Source organism: Mus caroli, unplaced genomic scaffold (assembly GCF_978045245.1).
Source record: "Mus caroli unplaced genomic scaffold, Mus_caroli_1 scaffold_10, whole genome shotgun sequence".
NCBI classification, from domain to species: Eukaryota; Metazoa; Chordata; class Mammalia; order Rodentia; family Muridae; genus Mus; species Mus caroli.
Genome location: NW_028227265.1, coordinates 98,924,859 through 98,948,992, shown reverse-complemented (window position 1 = coordinate 98,948,992; position 24,134 = coordinate 98,924,859). Strand labels below are relative to the sequence as shown.

General features: G+C 45.6%; 1 protein-coding gene, 1 long non-coding RNA gene and 1 pseudogene across 3 annotated transcripts in view; 1 reads left to right on the top strand and 2 right to left on the bottom strand.

Annotated features, from left to right (window-relative positions):
• The window catches only part of Pofut3 (protein O-fucosyltransferase 3), a 76,435-nt gene that overhangs the window by 20,530 nt on the left and 31,771 nt on the right, over positions 1-24,134 (top strand). The window lies entirely within an intron of this gene.
• On the bottom strand, positions 7,437-7,862 carry LOC110300138 (SUMO-conjugating enzyme UBC9-B-like; annotated as a pseudogene).
• Positions 9,829-11,193, bottom strand: LOC147002474 (uncharacterized). Of its 2 annotated transcripts, none has more exons than XR_015048671.1 (3): positions 11,052-11,193; positions 10,419-10,483; positions 9,829-10,114 (listed from the first exon to the last, which is right to left on the bottom strand). It is a non-coding gene; the product is annotated as an uncharacterized LOC147002474 (long non-coding RNA). The 2 variants fall into 2 exon arrangements; XR_015048672.1 differs by lacking the exon at positions 11,052-11,193 and adding an exon at positions 10,975-11,045.

Genomic DNA, 24,134 nt, shown 5'->3' with positions numbered 1-24,134 from the left:
TATGACCCAAGTGGGCCTGGAACACTTATGTAACCCAGGCTGGCCTTGAACTTGCTATCTTCCTGTTCTGCCATTTGAGTGCTGGGATTGTAGGTGTGCACACCCCCACCTTCCGAGGGCCCAGTGTAGGAAGAGCTCTTAATTGTCATAAACTCTGAGGAAACAATTAGAATATGGAATATAGACATAACAACGGAGAGCTCACTGAGTCCTGGAATACCATGAGCAGTTATGGAGCAAATGACACAGCTGGTTACGAACTTGGTCCTGGTCTTGAATGGTATAAAATGTCTTATGGATACAATCTGTGGATTCCTCTTCTTCAGAGAGTCGTAATAAAGATCACCGAGGACAAATGGTAGCAAAGCCGGTAGATATTGCCTTTGTTCCAGAGGACACTTAGGGGTTTATGTTCAGTGCCGTGCTGTGAACATGTGTAATTAAAAAGAGAGGAAGGTGGGTGTAGGAGCCCAGCTGCTCAGACAGGGCCTCTCCAGTGCTCTCCAGCTATAGGATCTTTTCCATACCCTTCCATTGCTTGGCTAGTGCTTCCCCGCTTCCTCTTCCACAGAAGACAGATTTCTGCCCAGATGACATTTCTCAGAGAGGTGTTCCCTCATCTTTCTAGTCTGTTCTCAGGTGAGGGATTGCCAGATCAGATTGGCCTGTGGGTGCCTGAGAGGCATTAGCTTGCTAACCATGGATGTAGAAGTGCCCAGCCCACTGTGGGCTGCACCATTTCCTGGGTAGAGAGTCCTGGATTATACAAAAAAACTAACCAGTGAGCCAGGAAGCAGTTTATCCATGGTTTCTGTTTCAGGTTCCTGCTTGAGTTCTGGTCCTGACGTCCCTCAACAATGGCCTGTAACTCGTAAGCTGAAGCAAACCCCGTTCTTCCCTAAGTTCCTTTTGATCAGAGTGATTTTTATTATTGCTCTTTTTAAAGTCACAGCAAGAGAAATCGAACTGAAATTCTCTAAGGGTAACACGAGGATGACGACCTTCTGGGGTTAGCAGCCGAGCTGTTAATGTCTAGTTTGTAAACTACCACTTAATTATTATTTTAGTAGGATAACCTAATCTCAATTAAGCTCTGCATCTGTAGCCCAAATATCCAGTTGTTTTCCTAATAAAAACCTCTGAAGAATTATGGGAAGGAACCCTTGCTTATCTGCATGATCTGTCTGACAAGAACATAGGAACTGTCAAGTCTTGAAGGGGTAGTGCTCTCTGGCATGTGGCAGGAAGGTTGGGGATGGGAGGACACTGATGTCCCAAGCCCCGCCTGACTAAACTTGCATTTCATCCTTCAAGGCCCATACAGATATTAACTTGGCTTAACTACAAATGTAATCCACAAAACCATTTTGTTTTCAGAATTAGCTCAGCACAAAAGCGGTAACAAAAATTTATGAACAAATTAACAGCTCACTGGCTCTTTTTCGCTTTGTTAAGAGAGCTTTTAGGAAAAGCATGACACGTAAAGAATTGATTATTTCCTTGCAGCTAAGAAACTTCTTTCCGTCCATAAAAAGACTATCCGGTAATGTTGAATTTTAATCTGTCACTTAAAAAAAATCACAATCGTGTGATACATAGCACTATTATAAAGCTACGAGTTCGCTAGCCTTCCCTCTGACTAAGGTTTTGCTTTAAGATTGGTTTGATCTGGTATTTTTATGCCTAGTAGACGGGAACTCTTGAGAGAAACTGACTGGTCTCCAGAAAGTACACTTCCTTCCCTCCGAACGTTGAGCACCATGTGAGCGAATCTGGCAGTATCCCTCCACACGGTGCCTTTCCCTCCGGCTTCCTCTGCATCCTTGCTTTGCTGTATGTCCAAGGGTGTCTCAAGCTGATTTGACAAGACTGTTGCTAAGCCTCACGGCTCATCGGCAATGCTGCTCATACCACCCCCGCCCCGCCCCCGCCCCAGCAGCGAGTGGAATGAAATGCCCCCCACTGTGTACCCTTTTCATTTTCCTCCTCACTCGGTACTGTCCACACATAAATGTCCTATTTGAGGGTCAGAATCCTTTTCTACTATATGTAAGTCTTTTGGGGCACGTGGAAGGCACAATGAACACTTGTGTGGCCATGTGAAGTCGTTTATGGTGACCAGGGGTTCTTTGCAGAGTCCCGAGTTTAGACAGAGGAACGCTATATTGACAACAAATTGCATGAATTCAGGTGCAGTGTCCTCAACTGAGCACATTGGGTAGATAACTCAACAGCAACCACTTTCCCTTTAATTTACACAATCACACGTTCCTGGGAAATTCGAAATAAAACCCGTCACATTTAAAATATTTTCCTTAAGTGTTAGTAAGTTTACACAATGTAGTATTTTTAATCATAGTCCCCGGATGTGATGAATTTTCATGTGGTGGTTTTAAAACAATCTTTCTGTCTGTCTGTCTGTCTTGATAACAAGGTGAGTGCAGCAGTTTCCGTTTCTCAGCTGACGACTTGCTCTCGATATGGTAGGATGTGAGGGGTTAACTTAGAGAGCATAGATTTGAACTTATTTCACAGAAGGCAGTAAGTAAGATCAGCCTTATTAGCACTCTGAAGTACCGCATACTCACTGGGGACCGGGCCAAGCCTTATCATTCTCATCTTCACTCGCCCATAGCAGGAGTCCAGAGATTTAGTCCCCACTGAAAAAGCGAAGACCACTGCTATACAGTGTGCATAGTCTTTCTCATCTACTGGATGGAACACAGGGCCCCCAGTGGAGGAGCTAGAGAAAGTACCCAAGGAGCTGAAGGGGTCTGCAACCCTATAGGTAGAACAACAATATGAACTAACCAGTACCCCCAGAGCTCATTTCTCTAGCTGCATATGTAGCAGAAGATGGCCCAGTCGGCCATCATTGGGAAGAGAGGCCCCTTGATCTTGCAAACTTTATATGCCCCAATACAGGGGAATGCCAGAGCCATGAATTGGGAGTGGGTGGGTAGGGGAGCAGGGCGGGGAGAGTGTATAGGGGACTTTTGGGATAGCATTTGGAATGTAAGTGAAGAAAATATCTAATAAAAAATTGGGGGAAAAAGAAAAAAAAAAAGAAAAGAAAACATGACTGCCATCCAGGGCATGGTGGTGCATGCCTTTAATCCCAGCAGTTGGGAGGCAGAGACAGACGGATCTCTGAGTTCAAGACCAGCCTGGTGTCTAGAGTGAGTTACATGACAGGTAGGGCCAGGTCTACACCGAGGAACCCTTTATTGAAAACCAATAACAACAGCAAAAACAAAGAGAATGAAAAAGAAACACAACTTCTAGTTCCTTTTCCCATGGCCATGAGCAGTTGCTCTCTTATAGCCAAAGTTGCACAAAAGTATGTCAGAGCTGTCTCTTTCTCCTTAGCACAATCTCTCCTAATTTTCAGCTCTGCATACTAGTTCTTGCCCATTTTCACAGACTCCCTTGAATACCATAACTTCTTCCCTGGTCAGTGCCTCCTCCCAGCATGCTCTAGTGGTCCTGTGTGCAGCTGCCTGCCTCTTCTGCAGCTTTGCTCCCCATTTTGCAACCTCTAATCATGCTGATTTCCTTTCTTCTCGTGTAATTACCATGCTACCTGCTATCTGAAACCACACTGCTGCTTTCTCCTCTGGAATGTTCCTTCTACTCCCTAATTCTCTTTGTTCCACTCATCCTTCAATCTCAGCCTGTATCACTACTACCCTAGGAGACCTCCTCTAACCTGCTGACAGGTCTAGCCTGCCCTTAAAACATCTCCCAAGTCCTCTGAGTTCTGCTGTAACATTTACCATGTGACTGATCACTGGGTGCCTTTCCTATTGTGCTGTGAGCTTCACAAAGATGAGGGCTTTTTCCATTTTGCTTCCTATTGTGTTTCTAGTCCTGAACATTACCCCCCCCCCCCCCCCTTCGCATGCCAAACACTGTGAAAGAGCTGCCTTGGCCAAAATAATCACTGGGTTTTGTGGCAAGAGTAAGCTGTTCCACATGATGACAAGAGGGGGCAGCAGAGAGCTGTCAGAGTAGAAGCCTCTGTGAGGTTAGCAAACCAGGCTTGTCCGGCTCTTTAATTAGGAACAGACTAGGAGAGGGAGAAATGTCAATTTGGAAACGGAGAGGCCAGAGAACAATCTGTTCAGAAGAAAAATGGGGTGAGATTGAGAAGGTTCTAGCAGGAGTTGAGGAGAGGAGGCTGGTGAGGTTTGTGAGCATGTCTTAGCCTCTGGCTGGGTGTCCTCGTTCACGGCGGTCCTTCCCTGGGCTGGAAAGGATCCTGCCCCAAGCATGCTGCAGACAGGCTATTCCATGAGGATGGGAGCCCTTGCGTTCTGGCCAGCAGCTTCTTTTCCTCTGGGAGCTCACAGTACATAGAGAGTGGCAATGCTGTCCCTCCACGCGATCTGAGACTCACAGGCTGGACCTTGAGACACGAGGAAGAAGGAGAAGGGTAGGAGGTAACATTTCCAAAGTGCCCTGTGTCATAGACACAACGAAGTCTGTCTGGCAAGATCGCCCTCTAACTCATTTGAAAGGCGGATGCATTCTGCTCTGCGGTTTACACTAGTAAGTGTCAGTCATTCATCAGGCGGCTAATCGGAATTTTAACCTTAGCCTCGTGGTTTACAAATCTGTCTTTCTGATATGTACTCAGAAGACACGGAGATTCCCCCCACATTTTTAAAAGCTTCTCCTTGTGTAAGGAGAGCATGGTCTCTTTTTACTCCCGTGTTACACGAGGACTAACATTTTTATGAGAGAGGTGGAGAGTTCAGCTTGGTATACTTGAGGGCTCTGGATTCCACCCCCAGCACCACACACAGAAAAGCTGCGCTGGAAACAGTTGCCCTAATTATGCGTGTGTTGGTTTCTGGGAAGTGATAATGAGTATTTAGGTCGATGTCCACACTCTGTGTGGCTGGCCTGGAAAGGGAACTCAGGACCTTTCTCTTGATTTTATAAGGAAACAAGCAAACATTTTGGGAGGGTTTCTTGGTCAGAGTGGATCCCAGTGTAGAGAAAGGAGTTATCAGCTCACAGCTCAGGAACCAGCTTTAGAATTATTCCGAGTTTCTGTGAGGTCCTCTGGAGAGAGTCCCTTCAGGAGAGCTCGCTCTTACCCCACCCTCCATACCCCCAGTACCTCTATTGCCTTCACTGTCTCCATGTCTCCATGGTCTCCACTGCAGGCACTGTGCCCGCTACACCCACTGTGCACACTGCACCCACTGCTTCCTGTGTGCCCACTGCCTCCACTGCACACACTGTGCCCACTGCTCTCACTGCATCTACGGAGCCCACTGTACCCGCTATGCCCACTGTCCCCACTGCCCCCACTGTGCCCACTGCACCCATTGCCTCTACTGCACCCACTGCCTCCACTGCACGTACTGTGCCCACTGACCCCACTATACCCACTGTACCCCCTTGCACCCTCTGCATCCACTGCTCCCACTACTGCATCCATTGCTCCCACTGTCCTCGCTGCCTCCACTGCTCCCACTGTCCCTGCTGCCCCACTGAACCCACTGCACCTACTACACTCACTGTAGCCCTACACTCCCTGCAGCCACTACACACACTGCACACACTACCTCCATTGCGCCCACTGACCCCACTACACCCACTGTACCCCTGCGTGCACTGCACCTACTGTGCCCACTGGGCCCATTGTTCTCACTGTCTGTCTCTCCTGCCCCTTAGTACCCAATGCCCTCACTGTGTCCCCTGCACCCACTGCACATATTACACTGTAGGCTTTGGCTTGCTATGCCTGAGCACCCTAGCCCAGGTCCCTAACTTCACTGTCCACAGAGCCCGTGTGGCTAGGAGGTCTGTGGCCTGGGATGGAAGAGCATCATCTCAAAAGATAGAAAGCCAGCAGAGTTGAGGGCAGTGCCCAGCACTGTCTCTGTTACCTTAGCAGCTGAGAACTAAGCACGGGCAAGTGCTTTGGCAAGGGAGAGATGTGTGACTTTATCAAGTACTAAATCATGCTGAGGAATTTCACAGACGCTAGTGGTAAAAGCTGTCGTTAACACCGTCTTTGTCCTTCTTTGCACCAGTGTGGCCTGTTACTATTGACCTTATCCATTTTCACCGGCAGGAACGCTTTGTCTGTGACCCCTTCCCATTATCACCTGCAAGGATAGTATCTGTGTTGCCTTGTTTTTATTAGGTAGATTTGATCAAGCAGTTACTAACGGTGACAGCAAAAGCGCCTGCAGATGTCAGTATAGCCGTGGAAGTGGCTGCTGCCACCGGCACCTTCCGTTCTCTGTGCGCATGCCCTGTTTCATGTTAAGTTTCTGTCCTGCTCTGCTTTTAGTTTGGAAAACACCTGCAGATTCACAAGGAGCTGAGAACAGCAAAAGGGCTCTGCTCTCCAACCGAAGGAGTATTTGCTGGGGACTTAGAACACATTTCTCTCCCAGTTAACTAGTTTTCAGGATGCTTTAGTGAAACCTTTTGGAAGAGACCACAGTGAAGTTATACTGTCAAAGAAATTATTCTAGTCAAATTCTGGGACCTAGAATTAGGAGACGGGGCACATGAAGATGATGGAGGATCTGGTAAGTGAGCTTCATACACAAATTTCAGGGTGTTTCCCCAGGAGGTGACACTAGAGGGCAGTATGCACGGGTTAACGCTGGTCAGGGAGCAAGCTGCGATTTCTATTCTTCCAGTTATGTTTGAAAGTGTTCATGCATCACTCTTTAAAGCTTCATTTTATCACACAAAGGAATAAAAAGTGTTAGTGTCTATGCTACCAGAAGTATTTTAGGATGAGAATTTTGGTAAATTTATCTGGTTTATATTTAGATCTAATGTTCAAAGTCAAACTTTATCTTTTTTTTTTTAACCTTTACATAAACAATTTATTTACTCTAAAGAGCAACACAGACAGAATGCCATATAAACACAAAGGAAGTCGTGCAGAGTGGAGATGCTGGCCAACTTTAGATCTGAGGCTCATAAGCCACAGCCCAGGTTTCTGAAAAGGGCGAGGGTAGGGAAGGAGGGTAGGGAAGGAGGGACAGTGTGGTTCTGTTATACAGCCAGCTGGAGGCCAGAGCTCTGAACAGTGGCAAGCATGCCTGCGTCCCAGTGAGGTGCGAAGAAACTAGCCCCTAGCGGCGGGAAGAAACTAGCTCCTAGGGGCTTACCAAGCACAAAAGTTTATCCCTTTACAGCACTTGAAATACTGACATCACTATTAAAAGCAAGTTTTACTTAATAATCAAAACCACAAAAGACTGAATATGCCAATGGCGGAAATGGAAAATTGTGCCCGCTTAACCCTCCCAGATGACTAGTAACTGTACGGATCGACTTAGATCTGCAAAAGATTGTAAACCAGTTCTTGGTAAGCCAATTTCTTCCTCATCATGGAGCCCAGGGCCCTTGCTTATGAGGGGGCAAACTAATTCGCTTGTGCTCGAACCCTTTACTTATATTCCACTCTGCTTTGGCAGTAAATTGTGTACGCCTCTGCTTGAGCTGGGTCTTGAATATTTGGTTCATTTAGAAGTTCTTGTATTCTTAATAAGATCTGTTTGATCGTGATAGCTGGCTCCCAGTCCTTGCCTTCCTCCAGGACGGACAGGCATATTGTGCCAGAAGGATGCACGTTCGGATGAAAACAGTGGTGGCTCAAATTTACATATTTGGTGGTGAGGATGGATAGTCCTCTTTGAAAAGCCTACTTAGTTTAACAAGCCTCCTTCCCACGGAGTCCCCTTCTTTCCCGGGATAGCGCACTCCCAGTTCATCAGGTTCATCGTACCATCAGGGTTCCTTGTCGGGACAGCCACAAAGCCAAAAGTGTGGTCGTACCTCCAAGGTTTCCTTTCCTGCACAAGTCGGCTGAGGGCCATATTCACATATTCAAAGTCCCGACAACGGGAACTTAGAACCGTCCGCGCGCCCCCTGGTGGTCATCCTGGCGCCTGCTCCATCTTTCTTTTTTCTTTTTCTCTTCTTTTCTTCTCTTTTCTCTTCTTCTCTTTTCTCTTTTCTCTCCCTCCCCTCCCCTGCCCTCCCCTCCCCCCTCCCCTGCCCTCCCCCCTCCCCTGCCCTCCCCTGCCCTCCCCTGCCCTCCCCTGCCCTCCCCCCTCCCCTGCCCTCCCCTGCCCTCCCCTGCCCTCCCCTGCCCTCCCCTCCCCTCCCCTCCCCTCCCCTCCCCTCCCCTCCCCTCCCCTCCCCTCCCCTCCCCTCCCCTCCCCTCCCCTCCCCTCCCCTCCCCTCCCCTCCCCTCCCCTCCCCTCCCCTCCCCTCCCCTCCCCTCCCCTCCCCTCCCCTCCCCTCCCCTCCCCTCCCCTCCTTCCCTCTCTCTCTCTTTCTTTCTTTCTTTCTTTCTTTCTTTCTTTCTTTCTTTCTTTCTTTCTTTCTTTTTTGGCACGTGCTGGAGGCCTTCCGGGGCCAGTTGCAATCAACAAGGGCTTTTTGGGAAATTGGACTATGGATCCAGTGCGGGGACTACAGTGTTCATCTGTCAGTGTCTCCATTCATATACTCACCACTCTCTCCTTATTTCATTCAAACTTTATCTTTGTTTAAAAATAAAACAAACAAACAAAACAAAACAAAAAAACTGTTCCTAGTGTGGTGGCCCTTGCCCATAATCCCAGAACTCAGGAGGCTGAAGCATCAGGATTGTGATGCAATTCAAGGCAATGTAGAAAGGAAGGCTCTGTCTCTGGAACAATAAAAATAAAAATGGTAGTTCTTTTCTTTTATAATTACTTATCCCAAAGCTATCCTCTGGAATTTATATTTGTGTGTCTTCTCTCTCTCACCTTTTCCTCCTTGGTTTTAATACGAGATCTCTTGTACCCAGGCTACCTCAGATTCTCTGTATGGCTGAGGATGGTCTTGAACTAGGGATTCTCTTCTATCTCCCAAATGCTGGGATTGCAGTTGTATGCCGTCATGCACCATTGCTGCTCACCCCCCTCCCTCCTCCTCCTCCTCTTTGGATGGAAGTGTGGCCTAAGAGCTTCGTTAGGGTTGGTTATACAATAGAAAGTGAGAGGCTATTTGTAGGAGCATGGCCACTTTACAGGACTACACTACACTACAGGAGCAAATGGCTTCCTTTCCCTCTGCAACTTTTAACCTCCAGTACTCTTCAGGGAGGTTTGACACCTTAGGAACCCCTTCATCTAGGCTACTGCCTATAAGAAATTGGGGAAGCCTTGGACCTTTATATTCTCTTCTCTGTCCATGACAGGATGCCATTTAAAACCCACCTGGGAATCCATCCTATATACTCACCAAACTCAGACACTATTGTGGATGCCAAGAAGTGCACATTGACAGGAGCTTGATGTGGCTGTCTCCTGAGAGGCTCAGCCAGAGCCTGACAGATACAAAGGCAGATGTTCGCAGCCAAGTATTGGACTAAGCATGGGGTACCCAATGGGGTCCCCCAAGGGAGGAGTTAGAGAAAGGACTGAAGGAGCTGAAAGGGTTTGCAACCCCATAGGAAGAACAATATCAACCAATCAGACACCCCAGAGCGCCCAAGGACTAAAACCACCAACCAAGTAGTACACCTGGAGGGACCCATGGCTCCAGCCGCATACGTAGCAGAGGATGGCCTTGTTGGACATCATTGGGAGGAGAGGCCCTTGGTCCTGTGAAGGATCAGTGCCCCAGTTTAGGGGAATTTGAGGATGAGGAGGTTGGAGTGGGTGGGTGGGTGGGAGAGCATCCTCATAGAAGCAGAGGAAGGGGAAAGGGATAGGGAGTTTCCAGGGGTGGGGAAGGGAACGGGGAAAGGGAATTTGAAATGTAAAGAAAGAAAACATTCAAAAATAAAAAGTTACTACATTTATCCACTCAGCCATCTTGCTTGCCCTGACAGGTGGGGATGGGCTTCATATTGTGCAGGTCTTCTGCTGGTAAACTCAGCTGCCGTGAGTTTAATAGCGCAGAGGCCGTGTGATGCCGGTAAGATCCACAACCCCCAGAGTCAAGCTCTCACATTCTTTGTCCCTCCTCTTGCTTGGTGTTCCCCAAGATGTGGAGGGGACGTCTCATTTAGGACTGAGCCTTCGACCAGTTCTTGTTCTCCTTACCTTCTGCAGAAGAAACTTTCTCGAATGATGCGGACAACAGCAGTGATCTGTGGATGTAAATATTGATAGTTAGAAGGCACATCATGATCACTGAGATAATCAACAGCCATCACTTTCCTACTAGGCATAAAGCTAGCCTTCCTAGCATGGACTTTTGACCAGGTTTTATAGGATCAGATGTGTGAATTTCTTCTTGGGGAGGGAATCTGAAAGCATTTGGTTACCCCTGTAAGTTATTTGCTGTGATCGGACCAGAGGGAATATCTTGTCTGGTTGGTCAGTAGTGTAATGTGGAGCCTTCACAGCTGAGTAGGAATGTACAAGAGAGCTCTCCCTTAGCAGCCTGCCTACCTTCTGTTGGGATGAGGGCTACCCGGCAGGCAGGAAGCTTCCCGCTCACTTGATTTCTCTAGGTCCTGCAATGAGAGCAATACATAACCACGTCTAAATAATACGTTCATTCTTTTATAATTGATCCTATTTGATTTTGGTTATGTTTGTGTGTATATATGTGGTGGGTGCATTTGGGTGCAGGTGCCTGCTGAGGCTAAAGGAGGGCATTGGGGCCTCTGTAGATGGAATTACAAGTTGCCTGACAGCAGTGGCTGGGAACTGAACTTGGGTCCTCCGGGAAAAGCAGCAAGCCCTCTAAACCACAGAGTCACCTCTCCAGCCTCTTCTCCCAGATAGAGGACTGTTGGTTTTATGTACTAAAAGACCCCTTTATTATTATTGTGTGTGGAGTGCGCACGTGTGTGGCGTGGTGCATGGGAAGAGGTCTGAGGACAGTGGGGTAGAGTTGGTTTTTCTCCCATCTTTATGTCAGTCCCGGGGATCAAACTCAGGTCCTCAGGCTGTGCAGCCAGTAGAGTCATCTACGTTTCCCCAGACACATATATTTCTCTACCTCAGATCTAATGTAGTTACATTGTATCACATCAGAAATCGATTATAATATGATGTTGTAATTTAGCTTTTCCTCACGTATTTCACTTGAGAGGCAGAGCGGATAGAATGAAAGACCTCTCTCCCTCCTCATCCTCTGAGGCAGCCGTCAGTTTCCTGTTTGGGGTTGATTACTCCCAAATTGCCTTCTCCCTCACTTGCTGTGAATACATCCCAGGGCTTCCTTCACCAGCATTGTTTACATCACTGTCACCATGGTTACGTGTCACACTGCTTCACTTAGAGCCAATGACTCAATTTTTTTTTTCCTTTTTACTTTCATTTTGTATCTCTTATCTTGAACTAAGTCTTTAAAGGTTCTGAAATTTTATTAATCATTTACCACTACTTTTGTGTTCCACTAGACAGATCAAGCATCCGTAACTATCTATAAATGTTTTAAATGAATAAAATTGAAGTAAATGGTCCCCTACTACAGTTACTTACGAATTTGACTTTCTTGTAGGGGACATTTGTTTGTTCTTTTTTTTTTTTAAAATGCTGCTGAATATTCTAGAATATCCTCATTTTGGACTTTCAGGTAGCCTGGGTCCCCACACCCCCATTTTTGCTGATTAATGATGGAGTTCCTAGTTGCTTACAGACTGTGTTTGGTTTCCCCTTGAGTAGCCGCAGCCCATTTCCTAGGAAGGATGTTAAAGGAATGAGGGGTTGAGGCTGGGACTGAAGGCGTTGCTTCTCTGTCTCTTAGAACTTGCTGAGCTTCTGATTCTTCTGCCTTACGTGACCCTTGTAGCTAGAAAGTCACACGGGGCAGCTTTGTTACGGCACACCAGGGAGTTAGCTGATCTCCCTGGGAGTTGCTATCCCATGTTGTGTCTTTGGAAGAAAGGTAAGATTTAGATGCATTCTGACTAGAAAGTGTTGGTGTCTAGAATTGGGTTGACTCTTAGATCAGATCGGTTCTCTGTATATCTGGAAGTGTTTTCATTCTCTTTCTTCTATAAATAAGATTTCAAGAACTTGTGCTGACATATCTGGATATGGGGCTTTTGCTTCTGCAGAATAGGTGCTGAGCAAACCTTGCAGTCTAGATATGTGTTTCCCTCCTGGAAGTGTGTGTTGTGGTGTTTTCTTAATGGCGTCTTCTCTGATTGCAACTTTTGAAGCTTTTATGAACAAGATACTGAAATTTCCGGTCTTCCTTATTTGTAATTTTTCATTCCCATTACTTTGTCATGTTTCTTTTTGGTGACTTTTTTTTTTTAATTGTTTATTTTGTGTATGGGTGCTCTATCAGCATGTACACCCACATGCCAGAAGAGGGCATCAGATTACATTACAGATGGTTTTGAGATACCATATGGTTGCTGGGAGATGAACTCAGGACCTCTGGAAGGGCAGCCAGTTCTCCTTTTTTTTTTTTTTAAATTTGTTTATTTTTTTATTAGATATTTTCTTCATTTATATTTCAAATGCTATCCTGAAAGTCCCCTATACCCTCCCTGCATCCTGCTCCCCAACCCACTCATTCCTGCTTCCTGGCCCTGACGTTCCCCTGTACTGGAGCATATAATCTTCACAAGACCAAGGGCTTCTCCTCCCATTGATGGCTGACTAGGCCATCCTCTGCTACATATGCAGCTAGAGACATAAGCTCTGGGGGTACTGGTTAGTTCATATTGTTGTTCCACCTATAGGGTTGCAGACCCCTTTAGCTCCTTGGGTACTTTCTCTAGCTCCTCCATTGGGGGACCTGTGATCCATCCAATAGCTGACTGTGAGCATCCTCTTCTGTGTTTGCCAGGCACTGGCATAGCCTCACAAGAGATAGCTATATCAGGGTACTGTCAGCAAAATCTTGCTGGTGAAGGCAATAGTGTCTGGGTTTGGTGGTTGTTTATAGAATGGATCCCCGGATGGGGCAGTCTCTGGATGGTCCTTCCTTCCGTCTCAGCTCCGAACTTGTCTCTGTAACTCCTTCCATGGGTATTTTGTTCCCCATTCTAAGAAGGAACAAAGTATCCACACTTTGGTCTTCCTTCCTGAGTTTCACATGTTTTGCAAATTGTATCTTGGGTATTCTAAGTTTCTGGGCTAATAGTACTCTTAGCCACTGAGCCATCTCTCCAGCTCCATCATTTTGTGTTACTCTGAGTTTTTACTCCACTGCTTTGTGCTCCTGGCGGATCACACACACACACACACACACACACACACACACACACACCTGCCCAGGCGCTATCTTTAGATCCGTGAATGAAAGACACGCACATATTAGCTTATACTTAAAGTGCCTTGGCCACCTCAAAGGTTGGGAACTCCAAAACCTTGCCCTGCTACCCCGGCCCTATTGGGGAAATACCTGAAGCCTCACATGGCCGGTTGGATTTATCTCTTGCTGCTCCTGTGTCTCGTCCTTCTACCCCCAAGTCATGGTGATTTTCCCATTCCTCTCTGCATCCTACCTGTGCAGCTCTAAGTGTCCCGACCTGTGCCCAGCCATTGGTCATTGGCATCTTTATTGATCAGTCAAAACCCAACTGGGGACAAGGACCGTCAGCATCTGGACACGCAGATTTTTTATTGAATCAAGCATTAGAACCAGTCTCCAACATTTTTGTTCCGATTCCCTTTCTCAATATGTATTCATTTGTGTGTGCACACATAACCATCTGCTAGTGTCTTAAACACACGTGTGCAGGTCAGAGTACAACTTGAGGGAGTCTCCTTTCTCCGAATAGGTTCTGGGGTTGACCCAGGCTATCAGCTTTGGTCTTTGGCTGAACCGTGTTTTTAAGCCTCTGTTTAAACTTCCATGGGGATTTCTGTTTTATCTTCAACTCTCTTGTCACCGTCTAGATCGTTTTCTTACAACGCTTCTAATTTCATTTGTTTCCTTTAGCATTTTTGTTGAGTGGTTGCAGTCATGCAGTATCTCAATGGAAAGCTCTTAATACTTAAAATTTTTTCTTTTTCAGTTCCATTTTTTTTCTGTCTGCTTATCCCCTCAGGTGGGTTTTAGGGGAATCTGACTAAACTTGATTTCCTCCCAGGGGATTATTAAGAATTACCTGTGGTGTGTGGCTCATTTTTATTCAATCACTCAGTTTCTGAAGGAAAGCATTGCCCCCCTCTCCCAATTAACCTGACTGCCCAAATTCTGGGACTTCAGGGTGATAGGGGTAGTTGCTGGGCCTTCAATCCCTGAGTTTTGGCTTGAACCTCCTGTTTATAGTTCTCTATCTCACTCTGTCCTTTATCGTGCCACGTGTAACCAAGACTGAAGATTTTCATTTCGAAACCTGTTAACTCTGGATTGGAGCGCACGGGTCACCTGCTTAGTGATGTCTGCTTTATCTGTAATTAGACTTTTTTGTCAGTCCCAATCTCTTTACTCCTAACCCCATCCTTCTTGGGCTCTCTGTTAGGGTGTGGACCTGCATGCAGTTCTCATTATCCAGTAGAACCACTCCCCTTCCTCCATGTCACCTTTCTCCTTGCATCCAGCATCTGTACCTTTCAAACTGTGTGTTTAGATCCCTCACCTGATTTAGTGATTTTTCTCCAGTTTTGTATTACAGGTTTCTATTTTCTCCATTTCAGTGGTGGTTTGGGGATGGGGAAAGAGCTGGCTTGTGTTTAACCAGGAGACTGGGAGTGTGTAACCCAGTGAGCTGAGCCCAGTACGTTCCCTTGTCCTGCCTACCAAGCTTCACGTGTTCACTTAACCTTGTAGCATTTAAAATACACACACACACACACACACACACACACACACACACACACACACATTTACACACAAACCCACACCTGTGGAAATAGATAATATATTCATTTAGGAATAAAAAAAGAAGAATATGGCTAAGGTACAGGAGTGTAAATTGTTTGATTTTGGTTGATAATTTCAGAGCTTCATGCTTTTGAAAGAAAGATACTCCCACTATTAGAATCGTAGGTGCTCTTCCAAGGTGCATTGGTCTACCATGTGCGGCTACTTGGAGGTGGTAGAGCCTTTAAACTTTGCCCAGTGGGAGGTTTTAGATTATTGGGGCACATGCCACATCTGGGGTTAAGGGGACCACAGCCCCTCCCTTTTTGTTTCTTCCTGTTCCATCTGAGAAGTCAGCAGTTTGCCCCACCGTGTGATCAGCAAGGACGTGCAACCATGAACCTAGAACAGTTGGGCCCGAAGAGCATGGGCTAAAAGCCCCAACAGTGTGCCAAGATGAATGTTCTCATTACAGGTTGACTCACTCAGGCATTTCTTACAGTGCTGAAGTTAGCGCACGCACTGCTAGATTATAAACACACGTCAGGTTCATCTTTCTAGCGAATTCTTCTGTTTGGGTTTGTTTGGTTTTATTTATTTATTGGTAAGCAGGGAGAGTTGAACCTAAGACCTTGCACATGTTAAGGACTCAGCTGTTTCAGCTCAGTTTAGATCTTGGAATGTACTTGCATTGTATGCGTTGAAATCTGCTTGCTCTTTCGATGGGATATTATGGCACTGCATATTAACATATACATACCACATCATCACCATCATCACCACCATCATCATCATCATCACCATCATCATCACCATCATCACCATCACCACCATCATCATCATCATCGAATTGCTCCCCTAATCTCTTGCTGACTGAATTAGATTACATAGAGTAACTTGACCACAGGAAAGGAAGAGAGATAAAGTTGTTCTCCAGGATAGCAAGGTGTCTTAGTTTGGGATACTATCACAACACCTCACAGCCTGAGTGCTTATGGAACACTTCTTACAGTTCCTGAGCTGGGAAGCCCACACTGGGTAAGGTCCTCCTCCTGGCTGGTAGATACCTGTTTCCTTGCCGTGTCCACACTGGGTGTAGAGAATGAGAGCATGGTGTCTCTTCCTCTGGGAGGAATACTATTGAAAGCAGGCGTAAGCAAACGGAAAGATAAAATTATTATGCCAATATCCACTTATCAGTGAGTACATATTGTGTGAGTTCCTTTGTGAATATGTTACCTCACTCAGGATGATGCCCTCCAGATCCATCCATTTGCCTAGGAATTTCATAAATTCATTCCTTTTAATAGCCGAGTAGTACTCCATTGTGTAAATGTACCATATTTTCTGTATCCATTCCTCTGTTGAGGGGCATCTGGGTTCTTTCCAGCTTCTGGCTATTATAAATAAGGCTGCTATGAACATAGTGGAGCCTGTGTCCTTCTTACCGGTTGGGACATCTTCTGGATATATGCCCAGGAGAGGTATTGCTGGATCCTCTGGTAGTATTATGTCCAATTTTCTGAGGAACCGCCAAACTGATTTCCAGAGTGGTTGTACCAGCTTGCAATCCCACCAACAATGGAGGAGTGTTCCTCTTTCTCCACATCCTCGCCAGCATCTGCTGTCACCTGAATTTTTGATCTTAGCCATTCTGACTGGTGTGAGGTGGAATCTCAGGGTTGTTTTGATTTGCATTTCCCTGATGATTAAGGATGTTGAACATTTTTTCAGGTGCTTCTCTGCCATTCGGTATTCCTCAGGTGAGAATTCTTTGTTCAGTTCTGAGCCCCATTTTTTAACGGGGTTATTTGATTTTCTGGAGTCCACCTTCTTGAGTTCTTTATATATATTGGATATTAGTCCCCTATCTGATTTAGGATAAGTAAAGATCCTTTCCCAATCTGTTGGTGGTCTTTTTGTCTTATTGACGGTGTCTTTTGCCTTGCAGAAGCTTTGCAACTTTATGAGGTCCCATTTATCGATTCTCGATCTTACAGCACAAGCCTTTGCTGTTCTATTCAGGAATTTTCCCCCTGTACCCATATCTTCGAGGCTTTTCCCTACTTTCTCCTCTATAAGTTTCAGTGTCTCTGGTTTTGTGTGGAGTTCCTTAATCCACTTAGATTTGACCTTGGTACAAGGAGATAGGAATGGATCAATTCGCATTCTTCTACATGATAACCGCCAGTTGTGCCAGCACCATTTGTTGAAAATGCTGTCTTTTTTCCACTGGATGGTTTTTGCTCCCTTGTCAAAGATCAAGTGACCATAGGTATGTGGGTTGATCTCAGGGTCTTCAATTCTGTTCCATTGGTCTACTTGTCTGTCGTTATACCAGTACCATGCAGTTTTTATCACAATTGCTCTGTAGTACAGCTTTAGGTCAGGCATGGTGATTCCACCAGAGGTTCTTTTATCCTTGAGAAGAGTTTTTGCTATCCTAGGTTTTTTCTTGTTCCAGATGAATTTGCAGATTGCCCTTTCTAATTCGTTGAAGAATTGAGTTGGAATTTTGATGGGGATTGCATTGAATCTGTAGATTGCTTTTGGTAAGATAGCCATTTTTACAATGTTGATCCTGCCAATCCATGAGCATGGGAGGTTTTTCCATCTTCTGAGATCTTCTTTAATTTCTTTCTTCAGGGACTTGAAGTTCTTGTCATACAGATCTTTCACTTTCTTAGTTAGAGTCATGCCAAGGTATTTTATATTGTTTGTGACTTGAGAAGGGTGTTGTTTCCCTAATTTCCTTCTCTGCCTGTTTATCCTTTGTGTACAGAAAGGCCATTGACTTGCTTGAGTTAATTTTATATCCAGCTACTTCACCGAAGCTATTTATCAGGCTTAGGAGTTCTCTGGTGGAATTTTTAGTGTCACTTATGTATACTATCATATCATCTGCAAAATCACTGATAAGTGGATATTAGCCCAAAAACTTAGGATACCCAAGATATAAGATACAATTTGTTAAACGCATGAAACTCAAGAAGAACGAAGACCAAAGTGTGGACACTGTGCCCCTTCTTGGAATTGGGAACAAAACACCCATGGAAAGAGTTACAGAGATAAAGTTTGGAGCTGTGAAGAAAGGATGGACCATCTAAAGACTGCCATATCCAGGGATCCATCCCATAATCAGCTTCCAAACGCTGACACCATTGCATACACTAGCAAGATTTTGCTGAAAGGACCCAGATATAGCTGTCTCTTGTGAGACAATGCCGGGGCCTAGCAAACACAGAAGTGGATGCTCACAGTCATCTATTGGATGGATCACAGGGCCCCCAATGGAGGAGCTAGAGAAAGTACCCAAGGAGCTAAAGGGAACTGCAACCCCATAGGTGGAACATTATTATGAACTAACCAGTACCCCAGAGCTCTTGACTCTAGCTGCATTTGTATCAAAAGATGGCCTAGTCGGCCATCACTGGAAAGAGAGGCCCATTGGACTTGCCAACTTTATATGCCCCAGTACAGGGGAATGCCAGGGCCAAGGGGTGGGGGTGGGTGGGTGGGGGACTGGGGAGGGAGTGTATTGGGGACTTTTTGGATAGCATTGGAAATGTAATTGAGGAAAATACCTAATAAAAAAAAGAAAAAAAAGAAAAAGAAAGGACATAAACAGAAAAAAAAAATTATTATGCCGTCGTACACCTAGGAAGTGACTCCTCTTCTCTATTCCACAGAGCTCTTTTCTCAGTAAACACAGTCTTAAGATGGAGAAGCAGAGATACAGCAATGGGTAAGAAAGGTTCAGGTACAGAGTACATCTTTCAAGTATCAGGGCAGGCTTTGCATCATGGTTCTGCTCAGACCCAGAGCAACACTCAGGGAGCAGCCGAGCTCCCTAGGCAGTGTCTCCACGGTAAGGCTGTAGCCTACGAGTGACAGAGGACCCAGCTCTTGCCTTCTGTATTACGTCTCTGTATTGTGAGAGTGAATGGAACAGAAGCAGGTGCAGCCAGTGTGCAGCGCCTTCCCTCTCAATTTCTGAGGCCTTCTCGCTGCTTCACAGCTGACTCACTCGGAATTCGCAATGTCTCGCTTTCATTTTCTTTGGCCTCGTCTCTAATGTCTTTGAAGACAAGTTGAGGCATTGTTCAAGAAAAAACTGACTCGGTAATGGCCGGGTTCAAAGGGGCTGAGTTTCATGACTCTTGCGGATTTTATAGCCCCAGTTCTTGAGACAGAAGAAAGTGGAAGTATGTGTTCAGTAAGGATGGGGTTTAACATTAAAAGATTGTTTCTTAGTTCATGTGTTAACCTGTCAAATGCCTTCTTTTACTGCATGGTGCCTGAAACTTGATTCTTGGTATCCAGGCTGTGAATCAGACCTCAGGAACCGGCAGATTCATATGCACCGTGAGCAGCCATCGTGAGTGTTTGAGTCTGATGTCACCTGGTGACACTCACCATGCTTTGTTTATTGGTGGTTGGATGATGGTGATGTTCTAGGTTATACCCTCTCGGTTCATCATACAACTCAGTCCCGAACGACTATTCGACAGTCGAGAGTTCATTTCGAGATTAGAGGTGCACACAACCGCATCTGACTTTTATGATCTTGTTAACTATAGGTTTTCCTCTTTCAGGCAGAACCATTTAATAAAGTGAAATCACCACTCTCTCTTTATCCTACCTGCCAGGAAACAGGTTTATAATATGTAAAAATAGGGTTCCGTAGTTCATCTTGGCCCAGGTCTAGCTGCGCTGTAGATGAGAATGGCCTTGGTGCTCTCTGTCTCCTGCTCCTTCTGACTTTGTGTTATTCTATCTTCATTTTCTCACCTTGGATCAGCGCATGTGGTACTTTTCTCATAACGTCACCTGCCCATTCTAATCCTCTAATTCCTTTTGTGCAGACACAATGATATCTCTGTAGTGCCGTTACTTTCCCAAGCGCTAGCCGAGAGGTACTGCAGGGAGGATTCGTTTTCACCATTTGGCATCCAAATGACCCAGCCCATAACACCCAGCGGCTGGCCACTGTACATTATTGGGCAGAGGGGACCAGCAGTATGGTAGGAAATATGAGCATGGTGGCTGTTAGGGGTGGTCATCAGGAACAGGCTGCTGGCCCCAAGGATCTGGCTCGGGCACACGGCACTCTGCTGGGCCCCTGCGAGCCAGTTCAACTCTCAGGTTGCTGAGGGTCAAATTGGCTCTGATGTTTTACTGGGCAGGGATCTCTACTGTGTACTAGACTTTGTTACATACCATTGATGGAAGAGGCCATCCAACAACTTTCCATTTCCCAGGTGGGAAATAATTCTGGGAAGATGTTTGGCTCTATTGGTGTAGTGCAGAGAGCTGCTTTGTCGGCTAAGAGGAACCAGCAAGACTTTTGGCACATAGAAATGTATGTGCATACACCCATACACTCCCAAGCCTTAGCCCTTGCCAAATATGTATCAAGTGAGATACTTCTGGCTGTTTTACTTGAGACATTTTCAGTGCAAGCTCACAGAAGGGTCCTTCCGGGCCATTTTAAGGCTTGGGCTGCTTTCCTTTTCCACCGTTACCATCGGCAGACAGCACCTTTGCTCCGGTGGTTGCTGCATGCTATCTGTGGCTGTATAGCAACAAGACAGATTTCATCAGTTCCAGCCTCACGTGCCAGCTATGTGTGGGGCGTGCCAGTCCTCTGGGGTGGGTTAGAATCACAGCCTCAGAGCGGGCAAGTGAACATGCTCAAACCCAGATGTTCAAAGGTTGCATCTATACACTAAAGGTCATCTGTAACTTCTTCACGTTTAACCTTGAAAGAGAAAAATCTTACCTAGCTCCTTAAAGCACCGTGCAAAACATTGGTACTGTTAAAAATGCCCTCCCCCAGGAGAACCTGTCGAGACCATATCCAGAGGTTAGGCATGGCCCCCCAGTTGAGGGATGGGGCCCCCCACCCATATCCAAAATTTTAACCTAGAATTGCTCCTGTTTAAAGGAAATACAGGGACAAAGTGTGGAGCAGAGACTGAAGGAAAGGCCATCCAGAGACTGCCCCACCTGGGGATTCATGCCACATGCAGACACCAAACCTAGGCACTATTGCGGATACCAAGAAGTGCCTACTGACAGGAGCCTGATACAGCTGTCTCCTGAGGGGCTCTGCCAGACCCTGACCAATACAGATGTGGAAGCTTGCAGCCAACCATCAGACTGAGCACAGGGTCCCTTATGGAGGAGTTAGGGGAAGGACTGAAGGAGCTGAAGGGGCCTTATCCATGGGAGGGAAGTCCCTTGGTTCTGTGAAGGCTTGATGCCCCAGTGTAGAGGATTGCTAGGGAGGTGAGGCAGGAGTGGGTAGGTGGGTGGGGGAGCCCACTCATAGAAGCAAGGTAAAGGGGGGTGGAATAGGGGGAATGCAGAGGGGAAACCCAGAAAGGGGATAACATTTGAAATGTAAATAAAGAAATGCCCTCCTTCTGTGGCCTGGTATCCCATCCCTTAGTTTTTCCCATTTCTCTCTCCATCCACTCTATTCTCCCCAGCCATCAGTAGCCACTGGGCTACTTGGAACATCTATGAGATTAAAAGTTTCTGCACGTGAGTGAGCTCTTTCTGGCTTAGGGCTGGCTTATGTCATTTGGCAAAAATGAGCTGTAGTCGCACTTATACTACAGATGACGTCATTCTCTGCACGCTCAGTCTGCTTCTGTTTCTCAGGGGGTTGTGACTAGGGCTACAATAGGCATGAAAGTGTAGGTGTCCCATCAACACACTAATTTTGCCTTCGTTTCCTTTAGGCCATACATCCAGTGGAGAGATTGCTGGATCGTATGGTAGCTCGATTTTATTTTATTTTATTTTATTTTATTTTATTTTATTTTATACAACTTGTTTTTAGACATGGTCTTGCTGTGTGGCCCAGGCTGGCTTCAAACTCACGATCCCCCCTGTTTCAGCCTCCAAAGTGCAGGGTTCACTAGCACTCAATGCCACATTAAGGTTCTTTTTTTTTTTTTTTTGCTTTCTTACTTTCTTACATATATTATCTGTTTATTTTAATGGGTTATTGTTAATAGCATTACCTGCCATTATGCCTGTTTATATTACATGTTTCTAAACATATATTGCCTGTTTACACTAACAGATTTACAGTGATATTTTCTTACAGCATGCGTGGATCTAATCCAACATGCCAGGATTTTCAGTGGGGAAAATCTGCATTCTGGGTAAACTGGGATTCAGGAGGTACTACAGTAAACACTAGGGCCCCTGGGGTAGCAGCTCCGAGAGGCTCTGTTTGGAAGCCGGAGTAAGGATTAGAGTTTTGGCTGGATGCATAAGCACCACCTGACCTCAGCCCGTTAAGTTTGTTTTTAAACTTCTTGTAACTTGGTATTTTAAATTATGTACACATGTTTTAATTACTTGTCTGTATCCAACCATGCTATTTTGAGAGCACCAACCTCACCAACATTTAGGTTTTTTTTGTTTTTTTTTTGTTTTTTTTTGTGTTTTTTTTCGAGACAGGGTTTCTCTGTGTAGTCCTGGCTGTCCTGGAACTCACTTTGTAGACCAGGCTGGCCTCGAACTCAGAAATCCGCCTGCCTCTGCCTCCCGAGTGCTGGGATTAAAGGCGTGCGCCACCACACCCGGCTTAATTTTTTTTTTTTTTTTGTGGCAACATTTAGTTTTTAAAATACTGAAAAGAAGTAACCAAGCAAAAGCATTACGACCTGACACACTAAGCTACGAGGTGCTATTCTTTCCAGGTAAGGAGCCTGGTTTGATAGCTTAATTTTTGTTTGTTTCTCAAGACAGGGTCCTGGCTGTCCTAGAACTTGATCCATCGGCCAGGCTGGCCTCGAACTCACAGAGATTCGCCTGCCTCTTATCTCCCAAGGGCTGGAATTAAAGGTATGTACCACCACTGCCAGGGTCTAGCGGTTTTTAAAAGCTGAATTGCAAGACGTTTCTCTAACAGGACTCCTGAGAAGTTGTGTTGATCTTCATTTGCATCTGACGTACTCCTTAGCTGAGACTTAACAGACCGTTCCACCTGCCGATGCTCAAGTCTATCCTGCCCTTCCCCCTCTGAGGAAGATGAGACCCCTGGCAGTTTACTGTACCACATAATTTCCCCGTATAAATTATGCTCCAAGATACTCTTAGAAGCAGGCAGGCTGCCAGGGGCAGTATTTCTTAAGCAGCAGTGGGAACCAGGTGGCAGTTTTAGGAATGTGTCTGAGCTCTTCCACACTTTACTAAGTTTCTGAGGCTTTCTTATGCCTTTCTTTGTCTTTCTCTATAAATTTCTGGTTTTATGAAAAATTAGACAAACAGTGCCTGAATGTATCACTGTAGAAAAATTTAAACAGCAAAAGCAGTCTCCCAGGAAACAGTGAAATTTCACCTTTTATGAGCCACATTCCAGTTATATTCAGGGCTTTCAGAGTTTTAATGTAAAATTGTTTGGCATATAGATTTGTGCGTGCACGCATACACATGCACACACACACACACACACACACTATTCATACATATATTCGCATGTATATACATTTAGGGATTTTCACACTGTATTGGTTCAAAGCTATTGCATCTTTACAAGCAACTGCAACGGGGCTTGTAGCCTTACTGAGCCCTCCTTCTGCTCATCTTCCCTGCCTGTGCTCAGGGTGTTAGTCAGATGTCTACCCCTTGTCAAAATACTTGAGGTAAACAAGATGAGGAAATACCTCACAGGTTCAGTGTGGCTGTTGCCTCATTTCTGTTTTGGCCGTGGTAACACAGCACAGGAGGTTGGCATGGAGCAAACTTTCTGACCCCAATACGGCCAGGAAGCAGAGAGGAGAGGAGGGCCAGGTAGGTCTCCTCCTTGGTCCAGGGGTATTGTTACTGTCTCAACTGCCTTCCACTAGACCCCATACCTTGAAGGATTCACCATTACAGGCTAATGGCAGGCAGATCACTAAGCCTTTGTAGGAGGAGTCTTTGTAGGATGCCCAGATCAACCTGTGAGAGTTACTTTGAACACATTTGGTCTTTGCCCATATATACTATTAGTTCTCAGTCTGAACTGTTAGGTCAGTCATATACATCAGAATGTTGATACATACTATTGAATTTGTCTCTGAAAAGTACTTACTTTTTCATTCAAAATAACTAAGTAGTTTGAACCAAAACAAAAGAACGGATAAGGAAAAATTTCAAGCACCAGCAAGTCAGACATTTTTTTCTTGTTTAAAAATTGTATTGGTTGTTTACTTTTGCATTTGACTCAGACAAAAGTTTCTCAGACAAACTTAATATATGTTTGGGTTGTTGATTTAGTTGCCAGCTGTAACATCAGGATTTCACATGGCTTCAGAATGCAATTTGGTATTTTTTTCATGACGGCTCGCTGAGGGTAAACACGTAGGCAAGTAGGGTCAGGTCAG